The following is a 17198-nucleotide window of genomic DNA, read 5'->3' as shown; positions in this document are numbered from 1 at the left end:
TCTGACTGAGTTCAACTTCAGTGTGTTCAAGGAAAACTCTCATGAGTTCGCTGCGCTCAGATGAAATCTAATCAAATACAGGCTCATGCATACCAACTAATAAGGCAACCAGAAACGTAAAATTAGGAGTTCTGCCTCAACGAGCAGTGTCAAGTTTGATGTGTGTGCATGTTTGTGAGGTTAAAATGGAGGAGGTCTCTTGAGCTGAGGTGTTGAGAGTTCACACACAATGTCAGCACAAAGGATGCATGAGAGATTCTGCAAATGTGTGTGTGCTGCTATGTTAGCACGCCCTTGGTGCCCTCTCCCCAATCAATCTCAAGGGGAAGTGCCGGGTTAGCCCCACCCCTCTGGCACAGCTAAACGAATTAATATTAATCAAGCATTGATTAAGGCCTTAACTCTCGTCGGGCATTATTCACACTGCTACCCTTTCCTCTAGTCTTTTTCGGTCTTCTCCTCAATCCTCTCCTCTGTCTACCTTCCAAATTGTCATTCTGAATCCTTCCCCTACTCCCCCAGTTTGAGTTTTATTCCTATTTTACATCACTTAACCATCCTCTTGCTCCTGTTCTGCCTCATGCTCCTTTACCACGGTACTCCAATTCTTTTTTTTTTTCTTGCTTTTTCATTTACTGTTTCATAAAAATATACCCTTTATTTCCACTTGACTGTCATTCTTTCTGTCAAACTATCCATCTAACCTTCTAACCTACCGTGGTTTTGCCTCCCACTCTTTTATTCTTGATCCTCTTTACCCCTCCCCTCCCCATCCAGGTGCATCCAGCCATTCTTGAGTTCATTCATACATCCATCCTGCTTTACAATCATCTTGAAACCTCTGGGAGAAACACAGAAATACCCTCTGCAAACACAGCAGTGTAAAAAAAAAAAAAAAAAAAAAAAGGTGAGAGAAGCACAGGGTAGAACTGACTGAGGGAGAAATGAAGAGCGAGATAGTGAGAGGAAGGTGGGCAACTCAATAAAAACACAATGGGCCATTGTTCTGACATAACATTACTCACCTGGACAGAGAATAGGGAGAGAAGGGAGTTTGGGGGTAAAAAGCAAAGAGGACATAAGATGAGAAAGATGGAAACAGCAAAGATAACACAGAGGGGGAGTAGAGTGTTGGAGAGAAGTTGAAGTCCCTCTGCCAAAAGAATGGGTTCAAAAATAAACTTTACTTTTAGTCCTCCTTGTCCTTGTGGGTGCAGAATTCACCTGACGCCAGATCATGTTCAGATGGCCGACTTCTGACAAGCCAAGATCAAATACTTAAAAAAAGTACTCTATTTACTCTTGTAACACTGTATGTATTGTTTTTTTTTATTGTGCCTACATTATATTAATTTTCTCTTTTATTTCATTAAAAGTAATTTCTAATTTAATGTTTTCGTGTTTACTTTATGTCAGACAGGTCTCAAATAGTGAATTTCGTCCCATGTCATGCTTGTCATACTGAGAGTAAAGCATCCTTGAATCACTGAATCCTATGAAACAGCAAAACAGTCTAAAAAATTTTAAATCTTGTTGCAATTATAAAGTGAAATGTCCCAACATCAGCTGCAATAAAAAGCAGAATCTTGTTTAAATGGTTTCGGGCTCACAGTCAAAGGCAATTAAAGTGGCCCAACTGAACATTAGGTATCTTAATAGCAACAAACAACGGTCATATTTGGCAAATAATTTAATGCACACAAACCAAATACTGAGCTTTTCTGCTCATCATACAAATGCATGTACCTTACAAATGTGGCCCCATTTAAAAATCATATTTTCTACTGGTATGACAGTTTTTTCTAAAAAGCATTATTGTGCTGTCCTCGCGACACGTGTCTCTATGTTGCTAGACAGCCAGCGAACCAATAATGAAGGCTTCGTACACAAGGCTTGCTTTTCTTGCTTTATGAAGCTTCATGTAAAAATGTACACACGCAGGTGTATAAACATGTGGTAAAAAGACGATCGCTTTCCCAAGATACAAGCGCATTAGAGCAACTTTAAAATGAGAAGTTTCCTGCTTCGGTTTCAGCCGTTTTTTTGCAACAAAGATTGTCTATACAGAGGAGCACTCACTCTGCAGCAGAAACACAAACGCGATCCTGTATGGTGAAGATGTCTCACTCTGTACACTTTTACCATAGCTACTTAACACATAACACAAATTCTGGTACACTTATGCACTAACAAAAAACATACTTAAAACTTTTAACTAAATCAATAAAGCTTGTAAATTTATCAATGTATTTGATCCAAAGACATGACACTCCCCGCTTGATATATTAACAATATATCACTGCAAATACCGGAATGACACAATAAACATTTCCAGTGTTACATGGCATACAAATATCACTCAGTCTCTGACAGCAAAACAACAATCTCTGAGATTGGTCTGAGGAACACTTTAACAGTCCCGTCTTTGACAACCCGCAGCTCAACTCTGCGGATTCTTTTGTCCCGGCCGGTGAAAGTTTTTAAGACAAGTCCCATTGGCCAATCATTTCTAGGAACTTGAGAGTCTTTCAACAGAACTATGTCTCCTTCCTTGACATTTGGTTTGTCGTCAGTCCATTTGGTACGTTTCTGCAAAGTAGACAAATATTCTCTTTTCCACCTTTTCCAAAAGGTATCTGCAAGCTGTTGTACTTGCTTCCATTGTTTCCCAAATAGTTGTCCAGAGGAGAAGTTGCCAGATGGTGCAGAAACTGTACTTGACTTTTGCGTAAGCAGCATAGCTGGTGTTAGTATTTCTGGACATTCTGGGTCAGTAGATATTGGAACAAGGGGTCTTGCATTCATAATAGCCATTACTTCGGCCATAAACGTGCTGAGGACCTCATGAGTGAGACGTATCTGAGCATTTCCTACCAACATTCCATCTAGGATACGTCTAGCCACCCCTATGAGACGTTCCCAGGAACCTCCCATGTGTGAGGCGTGAGGAGGATTAAATGTCCATGAGCACCCTTTCTCTTGGAGGTACTTTGTCACTGCTGTGCCTTCAGTATCTAAACCCAGTTCCTTACAAGCTCCTACAAAATTAGTACCTCTGTCTGAGCGTATGAGTTTAGCTGGGCCACGGACAGAAAAGAATCTCCTCAATGCGTTGATAAAACTATCTGTGGACATAGTCTCAATGAGCTCAATGTGTACAGCCCTGGATGACAAACACGTAAAAAGGACGGCCCATCTTTTGCTCTGGGCACTACCCCCTCTCGTGCGACGCGTTACAACGGTCCATGGTCCGAACACATCTAAACCCACAGAAGTAAAAGGAGGTTCAGGATTTACACGGTCTGCGGGCAAGTCTGCCATTTTTTGGATTTGCATTTTGCCTCGCAATTTGCGACAAGTGACACAGTCATGTATGATAGAAGACACAAGTCGTTTACTTCCAACTATCCAGAATCCAGCACCACGGATAGCTCCTTCCGTAATGTGACGTCCTTGATGAGCTGAGCATTCGTGAAAGTGTCTGACGAGAAGTGTGGCAACGTGGCTGGCTGAAGGGATAATCAAAGGGTGCTTTTCATTGACTGTGAGATCAGCTGAAGAGAGACGTCCCCCTACTCGTAATAGTCCATTTTTGTCCACGACTGGATTGAGCTTTCTGAGTGTATCATTCTTGGAGCTTATCTGTTTGCTCTCTTTTATCTTTTTGAAAGTCTCGTTGTATGTTTCCTGCTGGATGGAAAGGATGATAACGTTCTCAGCTTGAGTGAGTTCTTTCACGTTTGTTCTTTCTTTTAGACTTTCCCATCCCTTTTGTCTGTTTGACTTTTCTTTGAAAGATGCCGCAACATGAATAAGTTTAGCTACTGCTCTGCGTAGTGTTATCCAGCTTGAGAATCTTTTGAAGCGATTTGAGCTTAACTGTGGCTCAGAAACTGCAGTTGACAGTGTTTTGACTTCTGGACGTATTTCTTTGTCTTTTTCAGGTTCGATTAGAGCATGCGGCTCATCTTTATGTGATTCTTGACCACTGTTTGTGTAGAGAAAGTTTGGGCCAGTGAACCAGTGACTGTGTTTAAGTTCAGCGGCTGGGACGAACCTAGTTGCCTGGTCAGCTGGATTTACATCAGTTGCTACATAGTGCCACTGGTCAGGATATGTGGATAACCTAATACGTGTGACACGGTTGGCTACATACATGTAGAATCTTTTGGAAGTGTTGTGTATGTACCCCAACACAATACGACTGTCGGTGAAAAACTTTACATTGTCTATTTTCACATCTAACTCATCTCTGATCAACTCGTACATTTCTACTGCAAGTAAGGCAGCACAAAGTTCTAGCCGCGGTACTGTGTGTGCGGGACGAGGAGCGAGTTTAGACTTTCCCATTACAAAGCCTATGTGATGTTGACCGCTGCTGTCTACAGATCGCAAGTAAGCTACAGCTCCTATAGCTACAGTAGATGCATCAGAAAAAATACACAATTCATTACTTCTCATAGCACCTAATGAACTTGGACTGTAACACCTTTTGATTTGTAGGTCTTCAAGAGCTTTGAGAGAGTCTTTCCACGTGACCCACGCCTTCTGCTTCTCTGTAGGAAGAGGCGCGTCCCAGTCTCGTTCTTCATACGACAGTTCTCTGAGTATTGCTTTGCCCTGCATGATTATGGGAGCAGCAAAGCCCAAGGGGTCATACAGGCTATTGACTGTTGACAGCACTCCCCTGCGAGTGAAAGGTTTAGTCTCATTGGACACAAGGTAAGTGAAGCTGTCTGTTTGAAGATTCCAACAGAGTCCCAGGCTCCTCTGAACTGGGAGAGGATCCACTCCGAGGTCTAGATCTTTCAAATCCTTTGCACGATCCTCCACTGGAAATGCTTCCATGACTAGATTACAGTTTGATGCGATTTTGTGGAGTCTCAGGTTAGATTCTGCTAACATGTTCTTTGTTCTTGTTAACAGATCAACAGCATGTTCTGGTGTGGAAACTGATGTGAGTCCATCATCGACATAAAACTGTCTCTCCACAAACAGTTTCGCATCAGTGCCATGTTCTTGCTCACCTTCTTGTGCTGCCCGCCTCATGCAGTAAATAGCAACAGCAGGTGATGGGCTGTTGCCAAAAACATGAACTTTCATTCTGTATTCGACTATACTCTTTGTAATGTCATTGTCCTCAAACCAGAGATAGCGAAGGTAGTCTCTGTGCTCTTCACACACCTCAAAGCAATAAAACATTTGTTGTATGTCTGCTGTCAAGGCTACAGGCTCTCTTCGAAATCTCAGTAGCACCCCAATAAGAGAGTTGTTGAGATCGGGTCCACTAAGGAGCACTTGGTTTAGGGATATGTTGTCACACTCTGCACTAGAATCAAAAACCACCCTTATTTGATCTGGTTTTTGTGGGTGGTACACACCGAATGTGGGTAGATACCAATGTTCTTTACCTTCAGGCAGAGGCGGGGCCAGTTCAGCTTGATCACTATCCAACATTTTCTGCATGAACTGAATGTAGTGATCTTTCATTGCTGGTTTCTTTTCTAGAGTCTTCTTAAGTGAGTACAGACGCTTTAGAGCTTGCTCTCTATTGCTTGGGAGTCTCCTTCTTGGAGAGCGGAAAGGCAGAGGAGCAGTCCAGCTGTTATCTTTGTTCTGGCTAACTGCTCTGTCCATCAGTGTTAGGAAGGTTTTATCATCTATCGACAGTGCGACCTTATCATCTGACTCAGATCTGTCAAACACTGAATCACCTAGCTCGTTTGCGTTTTGTACAACATCAATGTCCTTACATTTTGTGAGTGACTGAGTGTTTTGTTCTGTCATAACAGCATAGTTCTCTTTAACAGCAATAGCGTTTGGACAGGGTTTGAAATAAGACGTGCGTCCACTGTCAAATGTGTGAGTCTTGTAAACACTCACCTCTGATGTCCTGTGAACCTTTCCTGAACAAACCTCCCCCACAATAACCCAACCTAGGTCCAGTCTTTGGGCATAAGGAGCGTTGTTTGGGCCATTGATCTGCTCGCGGACCTTATGCACCCTAAGGATGTCCCTGCCCAGGAGTAAGAGGATTGGAGCGTGATGGTCAATGGGTTGGATTTTGTTTGCAATAGCACGGAGATGGGGATGATGCTGAGCGACCTCAGGTGAAGGTATTTCGGTCCTGTCATCCGGCACTGAATCACATTCAATCAAAGGAGGCAGCTGGACATCTGTTTTGCCATCCATGGATTGTATGAAGAAGTGTGCAGCTGTCCTTCCGCAAGTTTCAGCCTTCCCAGAGCAGGTTTTCAATGTATATGGTACAGGTGTGGCTTTAATATCAAACAAGCTGAAGAACTCTGTCTTGGCCAGGGACCTATTACTTTGTTCGTCGATCACTGCATACATGTTTACTGCTCTGTCTTTCTGGCCTTCTGGATAAACTTTCACCAAACAAATCTTGGAGCAAGAACGTGGACTATTGCTCTGACCACACACCTCTGTGCACTTGGAGATGACTGAGGGAGTGTTTCCAATTAGCTCTTCTCCCTTGTTTGGTTCGTCATTTTCTGATGTGGCACCTTTTAAATCCTGAATAGGACCCGGGTGAAGTGCAGAAATGTGCTTGGGACTGTTGCACTCGCTACACTTAACGGTCACTTTACAATCCTTTGCTATGTGCTGAACTGAACCACAGCATCTATAGCAAATGCGATGCTCTCTGAGAAAGGCTTGACGTTCTTCAATTGGTTTATCTCTGAACATCTTACATTTTTTAAGCGGATGAGGCTTCTTGTGAATCGGGCACTGCCGATCTGGCTCCTCTATTTTCTTTGGTTCAAAGCTGTTCTTTGTCTCAAGACCACTTTTCTCTGTAGCTTCTGTTTTGTGTGCAGACACAGTGACTCTGCGCGTGTATGGAGTGGGTTTCTCTGAGCGTGTGGAAGCTTGACTATTACAGTTGTTTGTAGCAAAGCTTGGATCATTTCTCATTTTAGCTTGCTGTTGAATGAACTGCACAAAAACTGTAAAAGGAGGAAAAGACACCTTATGAGTCTCCTTGTACTGTGTTCCCACAGTTGTCCATCTTTCCTGAAGGTTGAAGGGAAGTTTTTCAACTACTTGTCTTACCCCTCTCGCTGTGTCTAGGTATGCGAGTCCTGGTAGTGCACTGTCTGCTTTAGCACACTGTAACTCCAACAGGAGATCACCAAGTTCTCTAAGCCTAGCATTGTCTTTGTTTGTTAGTTTAGGAAAATCCTCTATTTTCTTCAGGAGTGCGTCTTCAATGACCTCTGAGGAACCGTAACACTCCTCAAGGCGCTGCCAGACCATGTTCACACCTGCAGAGGGATTGGAGGTATGTACAGCACGAATCCTTTTAGCCTGCTCAGATGATTTCGGCCCTAACCATTTTATGAGCAGGTCTATTTCTTCTCTAGCTGACAGATTCAGGTCTTTAGTTGCACTAACAAATGACGCCTTCCATGCCCAATAGTTTTCAGGCTTATCGTCAAAATGCAGTAAACCAGTACTGACTAGTTCTTTGCGTATTAGGTATTTTGCAAATTCTTGTGCTCCGTTAAACTCAGCCGAGTTGTTGGTTGGAGACTGAAATGTGCGAGCTAGAGGGTTTAGCACTTGAGTATCGGCAGGACCCTTAGTTGGCTTTTGTTCTTGTTTTATGCCTGCAGTTAATAAATCAGATGCATACTGTGTAGCATTTGCTGGCTGACCAACTGACTGGTTGGTGTCTTTTACTTCTCCTACACTGTCTCTTATTTCAGGGAATTGTTGTGACCTGTTTGAGGCTTGTGAAAAGGCTAGCTTGCATTGTTGAGCAACATATTCACTAATGAGCCCTGACTTATCAAGAGGATCAGCTTCAAATGGGGGCTCTATGCTTTTCTCCCCGCTCTGACTCATTAGTTCTTCATAGGCTGCAGCTTCTGCTTCAGCTGCTGCCACTGCTTTTTGACATTTTAAAACATGAAGACTTGCATCTAGGTTGGCCTTTTGTTTCATCATATTAGCCTCCAATTCAGCTTTTTGATTCATCATACTTGCTTCCCTTTCAGCGAAGGCTAGTTGAGCTTTGGCCGCTTGTGCCCTGGCGTAGGCCTTTGTAGCTGAAGATCCCGATGACGATGCGTAGGACCGCCTGCTGGTAGTCCTGGACCTGGTGTCGGATGGTGGTGGTTGGCATGTGTCCAGCGACGGGTCTGTGGCATCCAGATGCTCCACGTCCACATCTGGTTGTTGCTGTGGGTCTGCTTCCTTGTGCAGCTCATAGTCTTTCAAATAGATCCTTCCTGAACGTGTACTCATGGCTGCTGAACGCTGATCTGTGTTGCTTGAATCCGCTGAGAAGACATTTTCTTGCTTCAAATGTCTCTGCTCGTCTTTTTACTGTGCTGTCCTCGCGACACGTGTCTCTATGTTGCTAGACAGCCAGCGAACCAATAATGAAGGCTTCGTACACAAGGCTTGCTTTTCTTGCTTTATGAAGCTTCATGTAAAAATGTACACACGCAGGTGTATAAACATGTGGTAAAAAGACGATCGCTTTCCCAAGACACAAGCGCATTAGAGCAACTTTAAAATGAGAAGTTTCCTGCTTCGGTTTCAGCCGTTTTTTTTTGCAACAAAGATTGTCTATACAGAGGAGCACTCACTCTGCAGCAGAAACACAAACGTGATCCTGTATGGTGAAGATGTCTCACTCTGTACACTTTTACCATAGCTACTTAACACATAACACAAATTCTGGTACACTTATGCACTAACAAAAAACATACTTAAAACTTTTAACTAAATCAATAAAGCTTGTAAATTTATCAATGTATTTGATCCAAAGACATGACAATTATTATAATGAAGAAATAATCTGCTCAATGCAAATTTCCATTCTGTTTTTAATGTTTGGATTTTGAAGTTTTCATTGATTTGAACTGAACTGTAAAAAAAAAGAAATAAAAAAGAACTGCTTGAGAACTGCAGTCACAACATGATCTAAGAGTCTTGAAGTAAGTTAAAGGGATAGTTTAATGCGCTCAATATTCACTCACACACACTGTCGTGACAACAGATGGGGGAGTGTTAATGTTAAGCTGATGCATTTCTTTCATTTTTAGCATCATATCAAATTTCTCAAAACTGGATCAAGCCCTTTTTTCCATTTACTTGAGGCAATTTTGAATGGAAAACTCCTCACCTCATTCCCGCATCCCCCCCCCCCCCCCCCCCCCCCCCCCCCCCCCCCACCTCTTACGGTCCACAGACCTGAATTTTCCTGCACTGAACAAGTGGGTTTGATGTGTTTTACACCCTTGTTGTTGATAGCAGCAGCTGTGGGTTTTCTACATTTGTAAATGAAAAATGTCCAAGTCCTCTTTGAAGTCAAACACAGAAATTATTCAAAACAGTAGGAGGCAGACAGTTGAGTAGCTTTTCTCCGCATGAGTGGTGCACCAAAATGCACATCTGGTTGATATCCCTGACAGATCATTCTTCTTTTGAAATTCAGTGTCCAAAACAGATTTGATTTATGAGAAAGCAATGCAATATGACACAATCATCGGCATAAAGAGTAAGGAAAAAAAAAATCACAAAAAAATCTGGTAGTGGTGCATTTCTCTAACCAATACACAGGTGTGTTTGACTTGTTTCCTGAGAACTTGTTTTTTGAAAAAAATGCAGAAATACTTGAGGTTTTGATGACAGTTCATATCAAAAGATGGGGATTTTATTTTGTTCTGTTTTATTGGCTGTTTCCATCACACTTCTATATTTACTAGGGATGTGCGATACCACTTTTTTTCAGACCGATACCAAGTACGAGTACTTCATCTTCAGTACTCACCGATACCGATACTTGCATACCGATACTTTATACACATAAAATTTAAAATAATGCAATGAGATTATTTTTGAAAATGAATTTTATTTCCAATAAAAAGGCAGCCCAGCCACTATGTTTAAGTCCAAAATAATAGTCTGAAAAATAAAACAAACAACTGAGTTTGCACTTATTTAAATGAAATTAAGTGCAAGATAAAACAATTTCTCTGAGTTTTACACTTTACATAAACTAAGGTTTTTAAATGTACTAATTTGAATGATTTTTTTATGAACTAAGGTCAAAGATAGAAAAACCCCTGAGATTAAAGAGTTGCTCGTGTTATTTGTGCTGCTTTCGGATCTCTGCTCTTCAGTTTCTCGGTCTTCTGCAGAGTTTGCCGTCGAGTTGCTGCCGGAGTTTTCTTTTTTCCAGCACAACAGCGTCAGACTCTCGTCCACAAGCTTCGCCCTGAGGTGTTTAAACAAATTACTAGTGGTAAATGAACAACATCGCGCACCTCCTTTAGCAATTTTAGCATTGCAGAGTTAGCATTCTGCAAAGCTCGGCTCGTTTTCACTTATATAACAGAATTTCCACACCGGCGGTTCTGGTGAGACGAGCAGCCGTTCTGGATTCATTCCTGTTGTCTCTGCTCTGGATGAGACTCATGGAGAAGTCAGCCCGCTGCAGTGTAGCCCTGCGCCTGTCAGCAACTCCCAGAGGGGAGCTTCTTCCTCTTTCATGTTTGTCGGCAGCTTGCATCCCATTCGGTTGCACTACCGCCAACTGCTGGTGAGGAGGGCTTACTACGCGTGGGGTTTTCTTGCCGTGAGTATCGGCGGCTGGTATCGGTAGCCTTCACGAGTACCCGATACCTTGAAATAAGGCCAGTATCGGCCCGATACCGATACCTGGTATCGGTACTCGCACATCCCTAATATTTACCCCACTTTAATATCAAATCCAATATACAGTTTGAGACCTTTTCATTTCCCATCTGCCTTTATCCCCAGAACATGTACTCAGCTCCCTCTGCCTTTAACACCCTTCAAAAATCACTAGCATTACATGAATTTGTCCCCATTAATTTTTCTGTAGAGGTTTTATGATTGAACCTTCATCTTTGGTTTAGTCGTCTTTAATTGTGTAATGTGATCTTTCTTTCCCCCCCTCAGGATCCACTTCTTCCTCCTGTGCTCCATTCAGACCTCTCCTTCTCTTTAGACTGCCACATCGCTCACTGGACTACATAATCCATCCAGACATCTCTGTAGCTTTCTCTTTTTGTTGGTTATTTGTGATTCTTCCCCGTGTAACTAGGTGTTTTCACATTTCTTCTCTTCAGGCAAGTAAGATTTTACAATATATCTTTTGATACATTTTGAGTGGATTGTGTGTCAGTCTGTCACCCTTACCTAAAGGTCACATAAAGAAAGTTAAATTAAGTTGGGACAAGTTTCTTGACATGCTGATCATTTTCCCTTAATGATTTTTATGTGCAGTCCCACTCTGAGCTGTTTTTATTAAAGATTGGTTCAGGGTGTATTTATTCTGGTGATTGTGTTAAATTTATGTTCATTTCTCAATACTATTGTCTACTTTGTGTTCAAATTCATAAAAATACCTGTAAAGAGACACTGCAGAAATACTGTCAAAGTGTGTGTACTGTCTCTGGGATTAATTTATACTCGATATGCCTCCTCGACAGAACCCTTTCTCTACTGTGATACCAATGTAGTGTACTATGGTTGTGACCATTTGGACATTTATTTACTTCTATTGTTTTACTGCAACAATGGGGAGGATTTGAACTTATTCTCAACTTCTCTTAATGACAGTAAAGGATATCAGCAGCCAGTACGCCGTCTCATTTCTCTATCATAACAATTGCAAAGTCTTCACTTCAGTGGATTCATCACTCAGACATTGCAGCTTCAGCCTCTGGTTATACAACATTTCAAGTTTAAACACATCATTTTAGCCCTTTCGTTTCAGAAAAGTATTGTGCTTACACCACAACATTTTGAAAATGACTGTTTTCATGGAAAGGTCTGGCATGCCAGTCCACCAGTTGGCTTTTTGTAATGAAACCACACATTATGCACACAGAGAATATTGTTGTGACAATCTGACAGCAAAACACGCTGAAAGTTAAAATTTTTTGCAAACTTATCATAGTATAGCTTTTGTGATAGTTATTTGTTGCAGTCCAACTTATCGCAATTACATTGTTTCCTCGTGCTGAAACATCACCTGTCTGGAGAGGAATTCTGCTCATGTTTCAGCACAATGTTGTCCTGACTGCAAAATATGTCGCCACACATGCATGCAAAACAATCGAAAGCCTGTGCAGATGTTGCAGTTCTATTGTTACATTTACTATTATTTTAAGATCAGATTTCATTTTATTCTTTTAAGACGGATATAGATCAGGTTGCGATAGAAAAGCTAATTTTCATCAGACACACATTCACACACACGCCAACACAAATAAATATGTATTTGGTCACACAGCAGGTGACTTCCAGATTTTATATAACATAAATTTACAATTATTTTCATAAATACAGAAAATAGCGTGATTTAAGTGAAGCCCTGCTTCTATCAGACAAATGATGTTCCTGCAGGAAACATGGTCTTACACCTTGACAGGTGAGTATAGAGGTCACATAATTATTCCAAAGACCTGAATGATGGCTGAATACAGGACAGGGTCATGGCAGTCACGAGAATAAAAGTCATTCAACAAATAATGCATGTTTGGACAAGCCTGGCCAATAATGACAATGTACTATTTATCTGGAAAGTTAAGACACATGCTTTTTTTTTTGTGTGCAAAAGTCAGGATTTCAATGCTTGCAAAGTAAGCTGACTGAGGTTAAGGCTGCCACTGTGAATAGAACCTGAACCTATAATAAGACTGCGGTTACTGTTCCAGTTGGTTGACAGAAAAACAGAGAATGATCGGACAGACAGAATTCACACACATTGAACTATCAAGACAAATCTAGAATTTGAATATAGAACTACAATTCCAACAACATTACACCTCAGTTAATCATCTTCACATGAACAGTGCAGATCACAGTTTGAGAGAATTGGGGGTCTACGGCCGGTGGTGGTCCAGATAACAAAGGTTGGGGATCACCGTCTTACATTGGAGCAAGGAAAAAAGATTGGACAGTGAAATGGTAAAATGGTCAGCTGTGTGATTAAGACTGAGCTATTCTTCCATCTAATATGTGGATTCAGAAAATACTTCTATACCGGACAAAAGGATACTCATTACCAAACACTTACCTGAGCTGCAGTGGCAGCGCCAGGCTATTTTTTTTTGCAGGTGCTACGAGGTGCTAACCCAACCGCTGATGGTGCTTTTAAATTCACGATGAAATGACATTAAATGCCATATCAACAAGCATGACGCACAAAAATAGTCTACAAACATATTTAGCACCCATTCAGCATGATTTAAAAGGTTCTAAATTAAAATGCTAAATTCATCTAATCTTACCTTAAAGGTATAGTGGACGATGTTCTTAGCCTATGAATTCCGGGATGCAAATCTCAACTATTGGTCCTCCAACATGTCAATCACGCTGGAGAAATGCTTGTGTAACGCCATCCAGTGTGCTCATTCCAGTTATCTGCGCATGCGCATTCCGAGTGTTTATGTAGCCCGTGAGCTTCGGTTTCAGCCAGTACTTACCGATGGCGAGTCTGACATAATGAAACTGTAACTGTTTCGGAAAATAAGCTTTATGAGCAAGGTCGATTGCAGAAACTGTAAACAGAGCTGTGCACGCCCGGGGAAGATGAGCTCGTGCTCGCACACTTCCGACATTGATAGGCGTTTCCTCGGGAGGAGCAGTAGAGCAGGTAGGATGGTCTGGTGCATGCGCGTTTTTCAAAAACCGAGTAACAGACGTTTGGCTTCGACTTTTGAGAAAATCGCCCACTATACCTTTAATACAACACTGAAGAAATAAGCAACACCATGCAGCAACGCCACCAAAGTGCTGCATTTATACGCATGCACACTACAGCTGTGGTTACAAAATCCACCAAATTCTAAATAACACTCAGCTTAGAAATCAACAGACCTTCTTATATCACATCCAGAATACATAGCCCATATATAGACAAGAACTCAAAATAAATGCAATATTCTCATGATACTTTTAATCAACACTACCGCCACAAAAACTCATTCTTACCTGTTGATGTCTTCATAACAAAACAATGATCCTGTTGTGGTGGTTTAGGGCAAAGGCATCTATGATCTTTTCATGGTCCAAGGCTCGGGTTCTGTCCGAGTTTATTGCCAACAGTGCCAGCTTGCTGCCCTTCCTCATGTCTTTGGTCCTGTTCTGGTCCTGGCATCTCTAGATTTTCATCAACAGAGCAAGCCTGACTTGTTTCCCCACCGTCAGAATTTCTTTTGTCCATCCGTGGACATTTTTGAAAAACAAAGTAATCCATCTCCGCACCGTTCACCTCGCAAGCTACCAAGCTGACAACACATCCCTCACTAGCCAAAAACGGAAGAGTTGGGTCAAAGGTTATGTGCGTCATCTCGAGCATATTTCGGCTTTTTTTTATTGATAGTTTTTATATTTTCTTATTCAAAATTACTTTGAATGTGTATTGCACATCTGCAAATAAAATTACATAAAAAATTAAAATTTTTATGTAATTGAAATCATTGGAATTTTTTTGGGGTGCTACTGGGGTGCTTTGAAAATCCCATGGGTAGCTGAAGCACCCCCAAGCCCCTCCCTGGCACCGCCTATGCTGAGCTGAAGCAACACACACACACACACACACACACACACACACACACACACACACGAGTGTCTGTTCTTTGATAGGGAACCCAAAACAGGCTTTGCACTGGAGAGGAAATGATTTGGTCCAGTTTTTTTTTTTTTTTTTCTTGTTCACTCATTTGTGCCTGTTGGAAAAAAAAAAAACCTCTCACTGCCCCTGGTTTGATCTGGTGATTTTAAGAAAGTGTTTTGAGAGGAATGTGGACATGAAAGAAAGCCGGAGATGTGCTCAATCGAAAACTCCGGCCAGCCGTAATCACTCAGGTGGAGAAAGAAGGTGAGAGACGGTGAGAAAGTAACAAAAGGAGCCCATCTATTTTTTTTTTCAAAATTGTCCTACTTTCAACTTCTGTCATTTTTATTCTCCTTCATTTTGAAGCAGTTTTCATCTCCTGTGCATGTTTTCATCTCCGCTGCTGCAAAAATGACATCAGGCGATTTATAGGCATGGCTGCTTCGTAAAAATGGAAGTTTGCATCCAATCAGTCTCTCCAGAAGTGAATCTGAAAATTGATCCCTGACACATGCAGCTTTATTAATAACTGTATCATTTATCAGTGCAACTCATCAGTGACTCAGCTCCTTACATGCACACTCTTTTTATGACGTCAGGAATATACCATGCATTGAAGTGACTCATCCACATCTTAATTAGTCCAGAGCAGTAATAATGGAGCCATAAACTAAGTTTACCGCTTATCCAATAAGAAAACTACAGTCTGATGATCACAGTCCAAAGACACTTTTAAAGAAAACAAACAGGAAAAGGCAGCAACACTAAATCTTGACTGAAAAAGGCAACCCTCTCAATAGAAGAAAAGTATACAGAAAGGTAAGAAGAGCAGAAGAAAGCAGAGGGTAATACCTGAAATAAATCAGGTGAATCAGTTCCACTGGTTGCTTCCTGAAGAGTAGTCTGGCTGTCTGGAGATGGGAGGTCACCCAGGACCCGAACCAGGTACCGTCGTAATTACAGAGCCTGACTTCAGTGTGGTTGGCGCTTTCTGGATCTTTTAGTTTTGAATGTACGGTGCACTTAAATATGTGCAACCGCAAACGGTGTTATCGTATCGATTTAAGACTGATCTTCATCATATTAGTGTGTGTAAATACACCCTGTCACATCTGATTAGGGAAACTAAAATGCACTTTGTTAAGCATAGGAAGACACAGTATTGTTAATTGACAACTATTAAATCAATTATTTGGTACGTTTGATGAATGATCCTGAGTTTTGTACTGTTTTATTGGAAGTTAGTGTATTATGCAGTCTGTAGTAACACATTTTTAAATCAACTGAAGATGTGATAACAGATGCTTTTCAGCTGTAATTTTAGATGCATATTGATGGAAAATGACTTTAAATAGACTTTAATTTTATGTAAACAGGACAAGAAAAATGCACTGAATGTGAATTATACATATGTTTAAGTGATTTAAAAGATGTAATCTGGAGAAAGGTACGAGTGATCCTGTTTTTCTTAGACTCTACCTTTATTTATATAATGGTCCTAGAGACATACAAACAATCCCATCACAGTAAAGCAGTGATCCCATTGGGGTCGGACTAAGCTGGCTGACCAGGAAGAACATGACAGGACAGTTCCACAACAATCTCTCATCAAACTGGCTTCAATTGATCCTCTGAGTTAAAATCACCCACATTCTGCTTTACAATACAATTAAAGATCTCTAGAGGGAGCATAATTCACATCAAGATGCCAGTTAATTTGCCATGTAGTATTTGATTGGATTTGAGATCATCAAGTGGTTTTCTGGGATGTCTGTTGAAGAACCCTGTTCATTGAGATTCTCCTTGTTATCATGGTTTCTCTTGTTTTAGGCTCCTTGACTTCCCTCCTCGTGTCTGTTGCTGTTTCCTGCCTTGATGCCTGAGGGTGTATTCGTCTTTACCTGCTGGTTTTGGGATTTTCATGTGTGTCTTGTTTGCCAGTTCATCTGTGTTTCAGCATCAGTTGTGTTGTTGTGATTTCTGCTCTTCAGGCTTCTCCCTGGTTGACTTTTTGGACTTCATGGATTCTTGTCTGGATGGTATAACTATATTGGCTGCTGCCCTTTTTCTAGTGCTTCTAAGAAAGCTCTAAGAAAGGCCTTGTTTGACTTCTTCCTCATTCGGTGATCTCTGACACCTTGTGCATTGTTAATTCGTCTTAATAAATAAACATCAATAGATAGGGGAACCGGAGTCCTTCAACATTGTTGCAGTTATTATTTAGGCTGACAAAAACAAACTCAAGTAACTGAATTAAACTGCCTTACTTCTCTAGCCTATGATATAAAAGTGATTAGTTTTAGGTGTCTGGAGAAACATTAAGTGTTTTTATTGCGTGGCTGGTTAAATGTGTGATTTACTGAGTCAATGATAAGCAAGGAAAAAAAATTAAAAAGGCAAAAACTGTTATCTAGAGAGATACAAGGACAAACTGAGCCAAGACTTCAAAGAGTGAGAAAAAGGCCCCATCCACACACACACAAATACACACACACACACACGCACACAAAGAATTGCTTGTTTCTGTCGAGGCAACACGCTGGACGACTGTGGGACTCCTGGGTGATTC

General features: G+C 41.3%; 1 long non-coding RNA gene across 1 annotated transcript; it reads right to left on the bottom strand.

The window, feature by feature from the left end:
- Window positions 1-8357: 8357 nt before the first annotated feature.
- LOC115385348 (uncharacterized) lies at window positions 8358-16776 on the bottom strand. The gene is made up of 4 exons (XR_003931118.1): window positions 16765-16776; window positions 13084-13087; window positions 11118-11126; window positions 8358-8455 (listed from the first exon to the last, which is right to left on the bottom strand). It is a non-coding gene; the product is annotated as an uncharacterized LOC115385348 (long non-coding RNA).
- Between the last annotated feature and the right edge of the window lie 422 nt (window positions 16777-17198).

Source organism: Salarias fasciatus, unplaced genomic scaffold, assembly GCF_902148845.1.
Source record: "Salarias fasciatus unplaced genomic scaffold, fSalaFa1.1, whole genome shotgun sequence".
Taxonomy (NCBI): Eukaryota; Metazoa; Chordata; class Actinopteri; order Blenniiformes; family Blenniidae; genus Salarias; species Salarias fasciatus.
The sequence above is the reverse complement of the archived record's forward strand: the minus strand, read 5'-3'. Positions and strand labels throughout refer to the sequence as shown.